The 15,593-nt window shown below is 37.3% G+C and overlaps 1 protein-coding gene across 1 annotated transcript in view; it reads left to right on the top strand.

Annotated features, from left to right (window-relative positions):
- The first annotated feature begins 2,838 nt into the window (after nucleotides 1–2,838).
- The window catches only part of LOC123877618 (dopamine receptor 1-like), a 125,879-nt gene continuing 113,124 nt past the window's right edge, over nucleotides 2,839–15,593 (top strand). The window contains exon 1 of the mRNA XM_045924443.1: nucleotides 2,839–3,028. The gene's annotated coding sequence lies outside the window, so the exon portion shown is untranslated. The remainder of the gene's footprint in view (nucleotides 3,029–15,593) is intronic.

Below are 15,593 nucleotides of genomic sequence, written 5' to 3'. Positions count from 1 at the left end.
CCTACCTACCAAATTTCCAGATTATTACCAGATTTGTATGAAATTTGGTACCGAGGTAGCTTGCGTCCCTGTTATTGACATAGACAACTTTTTATCCCGGAAAATCAAACAGTTCCCAAGGGATCTTTAAAAACCTAAATCCACGCAGATGAAGTCGCGGGCATCCTCTCTATATAAATTCAAATCATATTCACATACATTAGGGACTTGTTAAACAAATTATTATTAATTAAAGTAGAGTATGTTGTGTTAAATTCAATAAAGTTAACTTCCAAACAAAATTATAATTTAATTTGTTAATTTGTGTTTATTTAACATTCTAGTAGAGTGCATTCCCTGCGATTTGATTGTGGGAAATTATTTATTTAATGTGATACTGTTTTACATAACTTTATAACGAACTAGCTGATGCCCGCGACTTCATTCGCGTGGATGTAGGTTTTTAAAATTCCCGTGGGAACTCTTTGATTTTCCGGGATAAAAGTAGCCTATGTGCTAATACAGGGTATAATCTATCTCCATTCTAAATTTCAGCCCAATCCGTCCAGTAGTTTTTGCGTGAAGGAGTAACAAACATACACACACACACACACATACAAACTTTCTCATTTATAATATTAGTGTGAAGTGTGATTCCGAGACTATTGAAACCATAATTATATCTAAATGTATATGGGAAAAAGGTCATTGACTTACTGACTGATTGACTGACTGACTGACTGACATACTGACTGCCTGACTGGTTTACTGATTGAGTGACTGCCTGATGATCTATCAAGTATCAGCGTACAGCTACAACTACTAAACGGATTGGGCTGTTTGTCATGCAGATAGCTATTATGACAGACAGACAGATAACGAAGTGATCCTTTACGGGTTTCTTATGTCCTTTTGAGGTACTGATCCCTAAAAATACAGAAAAAGATTGCTTATAATCTTAATTGCTTCAATTAAATGTTTAAATAAACAATGGCAATTTGAGTACAGAATATTTAATATTATGTTAACGTTAAGTACGCGCCCGCCGCAGGCTGATTTGTGGCCAACTGACAAGACAACGCAATTTACATAATTTTGTATATTATTGTGTTATCTCGTCACTTACGCTGCATACGTAATTTATTTTATCTTTACTTTATCCATACATATCACTACCCACATCTCTGGTTACATATCCATACTAATATTATAAATGCGAAAGTGTGTCTATCTGTCTGTCTGCTAAATCCTAAAAAATCCATCCGTTTAACCGATTTGTATGAACCGAGGTAGCTTCCCTGTAATTGACATAGGCAACTTTTTATCCCGGAAAATCAAACAGTTCCCACGGGATCTTTGAAAACCTAAATCCACGCGGACGAAGTTGCGGGCATCCTCTAGTATCAAATATATGATTATAATATATTTGCCAAGTAGTTTTGAAGATGAGTGACTGACTGACTGATCTATCAACGCACTACTCGAAGTACTTTAAGGATCGAGCTGAAATTTGCCACGTAGATAGCTATTATGACGTGAACGTCCATTAAGAAAGGATTTTTGAAAATTCAACCCGTAACGGGGTAAAATAGGAGTTTGAAACTTGAGTACTCCACGCGGACAAAGTCGCGGAAAGAAACTAGTGTCAAAGTAAAATAAATTACTGTTTATATGTTTTTATAACGTGATCCCAAAATAATTCTCTTGAAATTGAGAAAAAGATGACTAAACAGCCAATTAAGTTAAAAAGAAGCAAATTTCGTAGAGGCCGTGAAATTGCTACGAAAGCTCTACGAAGGCAGTAGACTCTGAGGCGTCGATCAAAGCGGCCACCAGTTGAGCGCCGCTGAGTTCAAGTTCCATACTGAGATGAACTATTGACCCACTTCTTTTCTTTTAAATATCAAAAATTAACTGATACCCGAGACTTCTTTCACGTGGGTGTAGTTTTTAAAATTTCGTGGGAACTCTTTGATTTTCCGAGATAAAACGTAGCTTAAGTCACTCTCCAGAATTTTAACTATAACAATTCAAAAAATCACGTCGATAAGTTGGTTTGTTATGTGTGATTGAAGGATAAACCAACAAACCAAAAAACAAACATATTTTAACACGCATAACAACAAATACTTTCGCATTTATAACACCTAGAGCCTTAATAGCTCAATGGTTAAAAAGGAGCGGAATGAAATCCGGAAGATCGACGGTTCAAACCCTACCCTTGCCTATTGTCGTACTTATACAAGCTTTACGCTTAGTTGGAGTGGAGAGGAGAATGTTAGTCATGATAATGGCTAATAATCTTTACAAAAATTGTTTTTACTAAATATGGGTAGTGTTCCTTAGACGTTTCTATTTTTATTATTAATAGTTATTATTATAAAATTTTGTAAAAGGAGTAAATATCACTTGCTTAAGTGGTGAAGGAAAACGTCGTGAGGAAACCTGCATGTTTGAGAGTTCTCCATAGTAGTCTTAAAGGTGTGTGAAGTCTGCCGATCCACACTTGGCAAGCGTGGCTTGGCTATGAGCAAAACACTTCTCATTCTGAGAGAAGATCTGTGCTCAGTAGTGAGCCGGGTATAGGTTCATCGTGATGATGATGAATTGTACGCAAATCTTGTAGAGTCCGTGCTACGGGAGCTACGACGTAGCTGCTACGTACGTTCTACGACGGCAGTAGACTCTGAGGCGCCGATCAAAGCGGCCACCGGTTGAGCGCCGCTGAGTTCAAGTTCGAATACTCCATACTGAGATGAACTATTGAAACTATATTTTTTTGCTTTAAAAAAGATCAATAGTGTTTTAAATACTTCCTAAATTATTTATCAGTTTTTTTTTTTTCAATTTAATTTTCCGCAGATAAATATTTAAGTAGAAAAGTTACCGTAAATCTTAAAAATAAATAAGAATTAATTCAAAAAAGTGTGTGCCGAATTTTTGTGTACCTATTTGTGTGTGTGTTTTGTTTACGGATCAACAAAAGTTGTGTGACTAGTAAAGTTTAAAAAAGTTGGTGTTGCTTTGAACCGGCGAAAAGTTTGAGAAGGTAAGTGAATAGTTGATAAGCCACTTTATTCGGATAAGCATAATTATGTAAGAAATACTAAAACTATAGATCTATATTTTTAACCAATTGGTAAAAAAGGGCTGATATTTTGCTCTATTTTTCACTCATATTTGGGTAAATAACTCATTAAAGAGGGGTCTCTCCGTCACTCGCTTCATACAAACGTAGTTCCAATTTCATTTGAATATTAAGCAACCAAAGTCCATGAAATTTTGCAGACATATTCTAGAAACTAATATCTATGTTTGTGGTTTTCCAGATTTCTGTTAAAATATTCAATTTCAAAGTTACGCGGTCTTAAAAATTTACATACAAATTTTTGAGCCCCTGTAATTTTAAAACTACATATTTTTAGAAAAATCTAAAACACCACAGACACAGATATTAGTTTCTAGAATATGTCTGCAAAATTTCATGGACTTTGGTTCCTTAATATTCAAATGAAATTGGAACTACGATTGTATGAAGCGAGTGACGGAGAGAGCCTGTTAAAATTATACAATAATGGTTTATTTTATGGTTTTGATGATAATAATCTATATATGAAGAGATTGTTTTAGGTCGGACTCTAGTTTAGCCTATTCCAGACACTTGGTTGGAATTAAAATCAATTTTGTTATTTCTGTCTTAAAAAACTTTGGAATAGCATTAGTAACCATTAGCATTTATCAAATTCAATTGAGTAATCTTTAGAAATCGATAATAAAACAACGATCATAATTTTGTTCAGTTATTTTTTAACCGTATCAGTTTATTATTTCAGCCATGAAACGAATAAATGAATGATCAGGAAGGGACTGCAGGGTTGGCAAATTTTTTACACTGAATTTTTCACAATGTATAGGTTTTGTGCGCAAAGTTGACAACCCTAGTGTAGAGTTCTCTAAAGCTGCCATAAGCCCCTTGGAAGTAGATATCACTTTTGAGTAAATACCAAGCGAAGTCAAATAGCCAGAGCTCCTACGAATTTGGAGCAGCGAAGTTATTCCAGTTACTATAGAATTATTCTATCCATCCATACTAATATTATAAATGCGAAAGTGTGTCTGTCTGTCTGTCTGCTACCTTTTCACGGCCCAACAGTTTAACCGATTCTGGCGAAATTTGGTACAGGGTTAGCTTATGTCCCGGGGACGGACATAGGCTACTTTTTGTCCAGGAAAATCAAAGAGTTCTCATGGGATTCCTAAAAACCCATCCGCTTAACTGATTTGTATGAAAGGTACCGAGGTAGCTTGCGTCCCTGTAATTGACATAACCATTTTATCCCGGAAAATCAAACAGTTCCCACGGGATCTTTAAAAACCTAAATCCACGCGGACGAAATAATCGCGGGCATCCTCTAGTCTCTAATGAAGATACTTATAGTATTATGAGTATTTCTACGTTGGAGGTTCGAATACCTTTTACGATATCTCTGATTCTCAACTTCAACCGTCTCGCCCGTCGGGCTGGGTTATAATCACTAACATCTGATAATAATTGACAATAATAGTAACTAACCCTAAGAAATCCTGAATTTATCGCTGGCTCTAATTGGCTAACCCTGACCTACCGAGTTGAAGGCAGACGTCTTAAATATTCGGTATTTATACACAACTAGCTTATGCTGCCAACTTCATCTGCGTGGACTACACAGATTTCAAATCCCTATTTAACCCCCATAGGGGTTGAATTTTCATAAATCCTTTCATCGCGAATGGTTATGTCATAATAGCTGTCTGCATGCCAAACAGCTCGATCCGTCCAGTAGTTTGAGCTGTGCGTTGATAAATCAGTCAGTCAGTTTTTCCTTTTATATATAATATCTATATACATAATTATTTGGATAATGTGTTTCTGCGAACTTATATGCTGTGCCTTGCGTTAAATATAACAATCATTTTTCTATATTTTTTGCATTTAAGATAGATATATATAGGAAAGATAGAAAGCTTAATTGCACACAAAACATGAAATAACTAAGACTAACAAAGAATTGTATGCAAAGGCGGCCTTATTGCTCAGAAAATCTCCACCAGGCAACCTTTGGTGTAAGGAGAAACTAGGTGTGTTGGATATTACTTAAGCTAGGCACCGCAGCATACTTTACCCAAGCTAGGCACTGGGTGAAAATTGAAGCTATTTTCGAGACCCAAAATCGTCTTCAAAGTATAAGCAATTTATATCATGGTCAAAAGTAAACGTTAACGATTTATAAAGAAAATGCCGTACGGGGGTGAGTTAAACTCACGTAGAGAGAGGGTTCCGTACGATTATTATGTCCGGTTTTTATGACAGCCTTTTAATAGTAAATAACTGTTATTAATTGTTTTTTTTGTTTAAAATTTATGTTTAGAAATTTCGTAGATAAATGGGAAATAGTCGATTTTCATCTATTTTCTTAAATAACTTTAAAAATATTTTAAAATTATATGAAGTTACTGGCAGGTAAGTTCCTTCATTTCAAATATCACTATGACAGTTTGCAAAACGTTTTTTAATTTTCTAATTTGCCCCATTTTTGTCCAATTTGGAAATTCACAGATTTTCGTAAATTATATACCTTAGTAAATTCGGAGCAAAATGGTTGTCACAGACAGACACACATACGAGTGATCCTATGGGATCTTATATGATTACTCATGTGTCCACACTGGGGTTCCATTGTTCATTTGGATGTACGGATTACGGAACCCTAAAAAAGAAAATAATATATGTACCTATTTGGCGAAAATGAAAATATTATTTGGGATAAAAGCAGACCATGTGGGAGGTGAACCGAAAAACGTAATTCGGGTATTTTTTCATCAAAATTACAGCAAAATCGCCGTCGGCGGGTCACGTCGCAACTGATCGCAAGATAATATATCTTTTTATTGATCCACAGCAGTTTTCATGATAAATTTAATACTATACAAATTTAAAAAAAATCTCTATAATCCAGACTAATATTATAAATGCGAAAGTGTGTCTGTCTGTCTGTTTGCTACCTTTTCACGGCCCAACAGTTTAACCGATTCTGACGAAATTTGGTACAGGGTTAGGGTATCTCGGGGGAGGGACGTAGGCTACTTTTTATCCTGGAAAATCAAAGAGTTCCCGCGGGGTTTTGAAAACCTAATTCCACGCGGACGAAGTCGCGGGCATCAGCTAGTACCTACATAATATTATAAGGAACTGTAATCTTAATTTGTAGAGTGGCAATATCGGTTGAGATTTGGACGTTTTACTGTCATCTCAGAAAATCAATGAGTTCCCACGGGAGTTAAATAGAACACACGAACGAAGTCACCATCTAGTATTATAAGTACAAAAGTGTGTCTGTTTGGCTGCTACTTTTTCACGGCCCACCAGTTCAACCAATTTTGACAAAGTTTGATACAGGGATAGTTTTCATCCTTATTTTAACTTAAAAATTAGAGCAAGTGTAACAGAGAAGGCACTAACTCCAATGACACAGGTTTCACTTTTTTGGGAGTTAGGGGTCCAAAGTATACCTATGTCAACATAAGTATTTTGCAAATAAACATTATTTATTATTATTATTGACATTACAAGCTTCTGCTACTACAACAACTAAGCTATGAATTCTTTGATATTCTGAGGTTTTTTTTTCAGACCTGCTAGCAAGTGATGATGCAGCCTAAGATGGAGCGCGCTTGCCTAGAAGTTGCCTATTCACTCTTGACTTGAAGGTACCCATATTATAGGTGGAAGGGAAAACTGACGCCGGAAGGGCGTTCCATATCCTAGCGGTTCGAATTAGGAAAGAGGAAGCAAATCGTTTCGTACGTGTTCGAGGAATTTCGACTACGTACGGATGCAGACCTTGACGATGCCTGGCAGTACGATGGTAGAAAGGTGAAGGAGGAACCAGGTCAAACAGTTCTTGTGCACACTCTCCGAAATATATCCTGTAGAATACTGATAGACTGGCAACTTTACGCCGATGTTCTAAACTTTGGAGTTTAGTATTCATCAGTGCTTCGTCAATGAGTCTTCTAGCTCGGCGATCCACCGAATCCAATGCTTCGAGCTGGTACTTGGCAGAGCCATCCCATAAATGGCTGCAGTACTCCATGCACGATCGAACTTGAGCTTGGTACAGGGTGAGAAGCTGTTCCGGCGTGAAGTACCGCTTGACTTTGTTGAGGATGCCAAGTTTCTTGCCAGCTGTTTTTGCCTTGGATTCGATGCATTGTCCAAAGTTGAGATTGGACGAAATGTTGATTCCTAGAAGCTCAACACTATCGGTAATCGGAACGGGTATACTTCGGAAAGTCGGAGTAAGTGGGAATGGACTCCGTTTCGCGGTGAATAAACACGCTTGCGTTTTGGTGGCGTTAAATTTGACAAGATTGGCGTCCCCCCAGTCGGACACCTCCTTCAAGGTCAAATCAACGCGTTCAACCAAGGCCTTTAGAGAACCTTTTAAAGTAAAGGCCTTTAAAGTAAACCCCAGAGAAAATCAAAGAATTCATACAGGATTAATTCATAGCAGAGGCATAAGTAATAGGGTCCCATTTGGTTGGAAAATTGCTTTTATTTTTACAATAAGATGTAGATAGGTGATTTCATAAATCTTAAGAAGACCTTAATTGTACTTGAAAATTATATCCAAGTATTCAAACAAAAGCCAAACAAGAACATTGTACTCCAAACAGATTATTCGGCATTGTTTTTTCCCGCGGCTTTGTCATCTGATCTGCGCTCCTTGAGCCGGAATTGTAAGAGATTTGCAAGTGGCTCATGCGATATTCAACAGTCGTTGAGACCAGATCTTGCAAAAGACTTTCGAATTACATTTACATGGGAATTTGTATAGGTAAAATTTATCTATAATTTACCTTTAAAAATACGTAAAATTTACCTTTAATTTCTAGAAGTAATATTTACCTATAATAGCGGCGATGGCTTAGTAGTTAAAGACCTCAGCTTCAAAATCGACCTGACGGATGTTATATCCAAAAAAGTGGGGGTCCCGAATTTTTTTTTACTATTGTTTCAAGTGGGATACCTATCAATCAATGAAAGAGGAAAAAATTCTGAGATTCATAAGTATAAATCTTTATAATTAATATAGACAAAATAACAGACAAAACAATTTTACTATATCTATCGCTATCATTAGGCAGTTCGCGGATAGTAGTCAGGTTTTAGTGCTGTTTGACTTTATCTTGTTACTAGCTGATGCCCGCGACTTCGTTCGCGTGGATGTAGGTTTTTTTAAAAATCCCGTGGGAACTCTTTGATTTTCCGGAATAAAAAGTAGCCTATGTGCTAATCCAGCGTATAATCTATCTCCATTCTGAATTTCAGCCCAATCCGTCCAGTAGTTTTTGCGTGAAGGAGTAACAAACATACACACACACATACAAACTTTCGCCTTTATAACATTAGTGTGATGTGAAGTACTCATTTTTTTTTTAAAGAATATTAGCCATGTTAAATGACTAATATTTCCCTTTCCTCTTCAACTAAGCGTCAGGCTTGTGCTAGGAGTAGGTATGACAATAGTGCAACGGGCGGGGTTTGAACCGTCGACCTTTCGGTTTTCAGTCCACTCCTTTACCGGTTGAGCTATTGAGGCTCTGAAGCTCTTTTTATGTATGAATGTTGTTGGTAAGTAAAATAAAATAAAACGTTAAATGAACACTATATATCTACCTTGCAGAACCCTCCAGTACCGGTATCAGGTACCTAGTGAAAAATACCTCGTTCCAGAAAGCGAGCCGTCTTGACCAGTCGCCATCATTAATCAAACGTCTCTTGATTAATTACTATCTGAGGGATCGTTGGAAAATAATTAAACCCGCTATACCTTCCTTTTACATCATCTATTTCCAGACTCAGGAATATAACCGAGCGCTGCACTGGTAGATTTCAACAACTAGCTACCTGCCCCGGCTTCACATGTATAGCCAAAGTATCTACGGCTTTTGTGATAATCGACAATAAGTATTATCAACTAGCTGTGCCCGCGACTTCGTTCGCGTGGAATGGCTCTCAGCGCGCTTTATATAGCCACGGACGCTCAGGCGCGAGGCGTGTAGTACGTACTCTGTACGTTAAAAATGTTCGCCGTGATTCTTTAAATTGACATAACTTTTTTATTTATGAACCGATTGACATGAAATAAACACTAAATGTTAAGTGAAGCTTACAACAATATATTAGTGAAAACCGTATCTAAATCGAATAAGCCGTTTCTGATATTAGCGTGTACAAACACACAGACAAACAGACAAACAGACAAAAAAAAAATTATTACAATTTCGGGTTCGGCATCGATATAATAACAACCCCTGCTACTTTTTTTTATATATTTCCATTGTACAGACACCACTTTTCTACAATTTTATTATATGTATAGATTAGATAATGTCTTCCTTTGATGGTTGCCCGTAAGAGAATGCTATAGCAATAAGGCTGCCTTTGCACCGTCTAGTAGGTATAGTTTCTTCTAATGTTTTCTGTATATACATTATGTTTGTGTGCAGTAAAGTTTTCTAAATAAATAAAATAAATGATGCCCGCGACTAGGCCCGCGTGTATTTAGGTTTCATGATTCCTCATTTAACAAAATCGTCTCAGTACTTTAGGCGCTACGGTGACACATATGTTAATACTAACACTCATACATACATACAGACACATCGCTACCCATATTACAAATGCGAAAATGTGTTTGTTTGTTGGTTTGTCTTTCAATCACGTCGCGACAGAGCAACGGATCAACGTGATTTATTTCAAGGGTATCATTAAAAACATGGAGAGTGACATAGGCCACTTTTTTCCCAAAAAATTAGTTCCAACAGTTTCCATGGAGTTTTCAAAAACCTAAATCCATGCGAATTAAGTCGCGGGTATCAGCTAGTACATAAATATATAGACAGCTAAAATCACAACCCCTTCCTTTGCCTGAGTCGGGTAAAAAACAAAAAAGCTATAAAAACCACTTGGTATGTTATTCTTATTACTTGTAAAACAATTAAAACAGCGCTAATGAAATGCTAATGTCTTCACTAAATTGTTTGAGGCTTTGGAGCACTCGGTCTCAGAATTAATAATACAGTAGGCCAAATTGGTTGGTGTACCTAATTATCTTTTACAGCTTTCCGGTTTTAATTTTCCTTACTTTGCTCAAAAGATAAACAAATCTCAAAAACCCTCTCGGAGAAATGCGTAACCGACGTGATTTGTCCGACGCTTTAGACCTTCTGGAGTTAAGTTTTTTACTCTTAGCATGATTTCATTATCAGTTCGTGGTAACAAGGTCCGATCGTATGGACCGGGTATAGTTTAACAGATGAGCTATTTATTTTACCGAATAAACTTTGGAGCAAGAAACGTAAAAACCGGACAAGTGCGAGTGAGATTCGCGCACTGAGGGTTCCGTAATCGGGTAAGTTTTCCGACATTTTGCACGATAAATCAAAAACTATTATGCATAAAAATAAATAAAATGTGTTTTAGAATATACAGGTAAAGCGCTTTCGTATGCTCCACTTGGTATAGTTATCTTACTTAGAAAATTGGCGAAATTACAAGAGGCGCATTTCGGACGTCAAAAGACTTCTCCCTAGAGCAGTGGTAGACTGGTCTTCGGATCCATGGTCAGTTAGGTCCGAAACCCTTCTCATTCGACCCGTGCTCATTAGTTAGTCTATGGAATGACATGGTGACGAAATTGCTCCTACCGGTAATCGAACCCGGTATCTCCCATTTATGAGACTAATTTCTGCTGCACTAGGGAGGTTGACCCGGAAGACTTCACAGTTTGTAAACTTCATTAGAGCTACCTAATTACAAGTTCTCAAGAAAAAAATGATTTGTATTGTATTTAATGTCTTTACAATTCTTATATTAATTACTACGTATTTATAAAAAATAGAAAAATTAATAAGTCGTCTGTCTGTAAAAGTTTTGTTTTAAGTAGATACTTAACTAATTAAAAACGTTTGAAGTAACTTTTCTCTGCGCGATTGTAAAACTTAACAAAAATGTTTTGTAATAATAACAAATAAGTACTTAATAATAATATGATACTAGCCTTCTCACCCACTCACTCACTGACTGACTTATACACGCGCAGCCACAAACCCTTGGACTCAGAAATTAGAAATTTTGCAAAAGTGGTTGTAAAAGTTTATTTTTAAAGTTTATTTTAAATTTTAAACTTTAAGGGTAGTCACCGTAGGCAGAGGGTTACCACGGCTCTGGCTCAGATTAATAGAGCGCATTTTGGCTTAGACTTAAGACACTGTTAAAACGAGACAGCGTTATATCACTGGCATAAATCTGTCTCGTTTTAACTGAAACTTAAGTCTGAGCAAAGTCAAAGCACTACCTATATAGATTTCAGCATAGTGTCTAGCAATGCATGACGTGATTCCTAATACTATCCGAAGGAAACATAAAAAATTACACTTTATACCTACTTTGACGTAAACTTTTTTACACCTTTTTACCTTTTATCTCAAAAGCCACCATGATCCAAACTTCATAGTCGCTGATCATTCTTCCCTGTGTTGAAGACAATACGTAAGATTTAGATTAGATTTTTCAGCATTTATAAAATAACGAAGGACTAGTCCAAGCGGACTCTCTCTCTAATACGACGACTTTAACATCAAACTCACGGTAAAATAGTAGATCATTCAACAAGGGAGCAAAACGAACCATTTCATACGAGATGTTTATAGTCTGTATAGTTTGGACAATAGCTGATCTATCCACAGGAGAAATCACCACGAATAGCGGAATAAAAACAAATACGAGTATTTACAATGTATCTCTACCAATGTTTGCCAGATTAAAAGCACTAGGGGATTTATATTTTGTGCCGATTTCATGAAAAACTGTTACGTATCTAGATCTTTTTTAGGGTTCCTTACTCGAACCCGAACAACCCCTTCGCTGTCCGTTCATTTGTTCGTCCGTCTGTCTGTCAGCGGGCGGTATCTTATGAACCATAGATAGATTGAAATTTTTACAGCGTATGTATTCTATTGCCACTATGTCAAGAAATAATAAAAAATCAAGATGGCGACTTTCAAAATGGCCGCCATAGAGTGTTTATGTTGTACGATGGTAAGGAACACGCACTTCACTTTTTTACAAGATATAACTAACACTATGCACTTTTTACTTATTTTTTATTTTCATGGCCATTTTGAAATTTTTATTACTTCTTGTTATAGTGGCAATAGAAATACATCCTTGAAAATTTCAGCTCACCACATAAGACACATATGAGATACGGCCCGCTGACAGACCAACAGTTGCAGGACAGACGGACTGACAGACGGATAGACTGACGGACAAGCAGATGGACGGACAGATGGATGAACCAACGCGACGAACGGACAGCTGAGGCTTAGTATTAGAGTAGTAAAAAAGAATACCCGGCTGAGTTTGTTGTGGGCTCTTCTCACACTTGGGCGCGTTTGGAACCCTCGTAGCTTTAGTTTTAAGTTACGTAATTAATTATCACCACTATATCGTACAAATTTAACAATTTCGACCATCAAAAAAGAGTACAATTGTACATACTTTGAATAAATGATTTTGACTTTGACTTTGACTCCCGTCGACACCCTACAGTTACGGAACCCTAAAAAGTCGACAGGGGCAATGTAGACCTAAATACAAACAGAATGCCTCAATATTTACAAAACACGTCTATTAATATTTATTTTAAGCAATCAAATAAAAAGTACGATTCCATTGGGAAAATAATATTTCACGCTATTTTCAGTGACACAGAAAAATCGTAAGCTTTTTCCTCGAGCTTAGGGATTTAATACTTTCTAATATTTTTGCCACACGTCTCTTTGATATTATTCCGATATTCAATAAACGTTATTGTGAATAAAAAAGCACATTATTCAATACACATTATTATGAAACAGCAGCAAAAAGCTCTTTTCATTCGATCACATGATTGGAAATCAATCTTAATAGGGCTCTCTCCGTCACTTACTCCATACAATCGTAGTCCCAATTTCACAAAGTCCACGTGCACACATATTCTAGAAACTAATATCTGTGCCTGTGGTGTTTCAGATTTTCCTAAAAATATGTAGTTTTAAAATTATAGGAGCTCAAAGATTAGTATGTGAATTTTTAAGACCGCGTAACTTTGAAACCGAATATTTTAACGGAAATCTGGAAAACCACAGGCATAGATATTAGTTCCCGCAACGTTTCTACAAAATTCCATAGACGAACTACGTTTGTATGGAGCGAGTGACGGAGAGACCCCTCATAAGGCAATGCTTTTCGACTTTTGGCTGTTTATAGGCTTTGTAATATAGAGATCATCATTCATGTACGCTTTGTTACTTTTTGTGACTTTTTACTTTAATTTTTTTTTTAAATTCAGATACATTAGCCCTTGAGTTATAGTGCATAAGTGTGTGAGATTCACAGGTAGATCTCTGTTCCCTCACTCTCGTAGTTCGACATGACGTCAATCCGATACGAATGGGCCAGTGGGGAGGTAAAATCAGGTATTATTCCAAGCTTTAATAATCTCCAGAGCGGACAGTAAAATATAAGCGAACTTTATGAGAATTTCGTATTCCAGCAACGCTATTGTTGAATTTTTAATATGACTCGCTTAAGCCCGAAATACACGCAAGTTGCGACAACAGCGCGACGCGATTCCAACGAGTTTGACGCCACTAGAGTGAACTAAAGGCCGATTCACACCAAGCTCGAATACGTGACACGTGCGTAGTGACGAGCGTGAATCCGTAGACATAACTGCATGCAATGCGTCTACGCGAACATTCACGCTACGCAAGCGGTGTGCCATGTCTCATACAGTTCCATACAACGCAATGGTACGTGCTACGTCTACGATCACGCAGCCTGTGTGAACGAGCTGTTAGTGATAACATGACGTCACACGCACGTATGGTTTTGAGAATTGTACTACTGGTTCGCCCCGAACTAAGCCCTCATTATCAATAGCCTATAACAGTCCACTGCTGGACTAAAGGCATATCCCAATGGGGGGGGGGGGGGGGGGGTTTGCCTTTAATCACCACGCTGGGCAGACGGATTGGTGATCACAGTGGATGGCGGTAGTAGCACAGAGGACGCTGCTACCCGTTTTTAGGGTTCCGTACCTCAAAAGGAAAAACGGAACCCTTATAGGATCACTTTGTTGTCTGTCTGTCCGTCCGTTCGTCGTGTCTGTCAAGAAACCTATAGGGTGCTTCCCGTTGACCTAGAATCATGAAATTTGGCAGGCAGGTAGGTCTTATAGCACAAGTACAGAAATAAATATAAAAACCGTGAATTTGTGGTTACATCATTAAAAAAAATTAAAATGTGTTTCAATTTTCAAAGTAAGATAACTATACCAAGTACTCGTACATAATATGAAAGGGCTTTACCTGTACTTTTTTACATTACATTCTAAAACAGATTTTATTTATTTTTATGTTCAATAGTTTTTGATTTATCGTGCGAAATGTCGAAAAAAATACCCGAGTACGGAACCCTCAGTGCACGAGTCTGACTCGCACTTGGCCGGTTTTTTTTCGTTATATTCCCTTAGTCACCTCGTACGACACCCGCGGGAAGAGGAGGAGTGGGATATAACTGTATTCTGATCTGCCGTTACACATGATACTAAGTAACTAACTAACTAACTAAGACCTCGCTTGCTACGATTTCGTATTTTCAATTCTTAAATCTTAGTATTACTAGATGATGTCCCGCTCCATCGTCCACATAGCATATTTTTTTTTAAATGTCGTGGTAACTCTTTGATTTCTCAGGATAAAAACTATCCTACGTTAGATTCGGATTCTCCAGGTCATTTGTAATTGTAGGATGAAGATTATAGTTTTTTTTTATAAAGAATATTAGCCATGCTAATCATGACTAATACTCTCCTTTCCCTTCCAGTTAAGCGTAAAGCTTGTGCCAGGAGTGGGTACGACAATAGTGCAACGGGTGGGGTTTGAACCGCCGACCTTTTGGAATTCAGTCCGCTCGTCAACCGTTGATCTATCGAGGCTCTAAGATTATAGTTGCCTTTATATTGCCTGCTATGCTATCGAGCGTGTCGTGTATTTCGGGCTATACTGAAAGTAAAGCTGAGTGTTTTGCATGAATAACTTTGGTGTTATCAAGTACAGTTTTAAGGCAATTAAGGTGCGCTGGGTTGCTCTTATTATTTGCTCGGAGTTTTAATAGACTCTTGAAGACTTTTTTAGCGTTCAAACTATCGTGATATACTTCTGCCTATCCTTCGGGGGAAAGCGTGATGTTACATACCTAGGTATGTATACCTTTTTAGGGTTCCGTACCTCTAAAGGAAATACGGAACCCTTATATACTTTGTCGTCCGTCAGTCGTCTGTCCGTCTGTTATGTCTGTCAAGAAAACCTATAGGGTACTTTCCGTTGATCTAGAATCAGGTAGGTAGGTCTTGTAGCACAAGTAAAGGAAAAAATCCAAAAACCGCGAATTTGTGGTTATATCACAAAAAAAAAATGTAATGAACACATTTGAACATAATATGAAAGGGCTTTACCTGCAC

The sequence above is a fragment of the Maniola jurtina genome, chromosome 24 (assembly GCF_905333055.1).
Source record: "Maniola jurtina chromosome 24, ilManJurt1.1, whole genome shotgun sequence".
In the NCBI taxonomy this organism is placed as follows: Eukaryota; Metazoa; Arthropoda; class Insecta; order Lepidoptera; family Nymphalidae; genus Maniola; species Maniola jurtina.
This window is presented reverse-complemented; position numbering and strand designations above follow the sequence as displayed.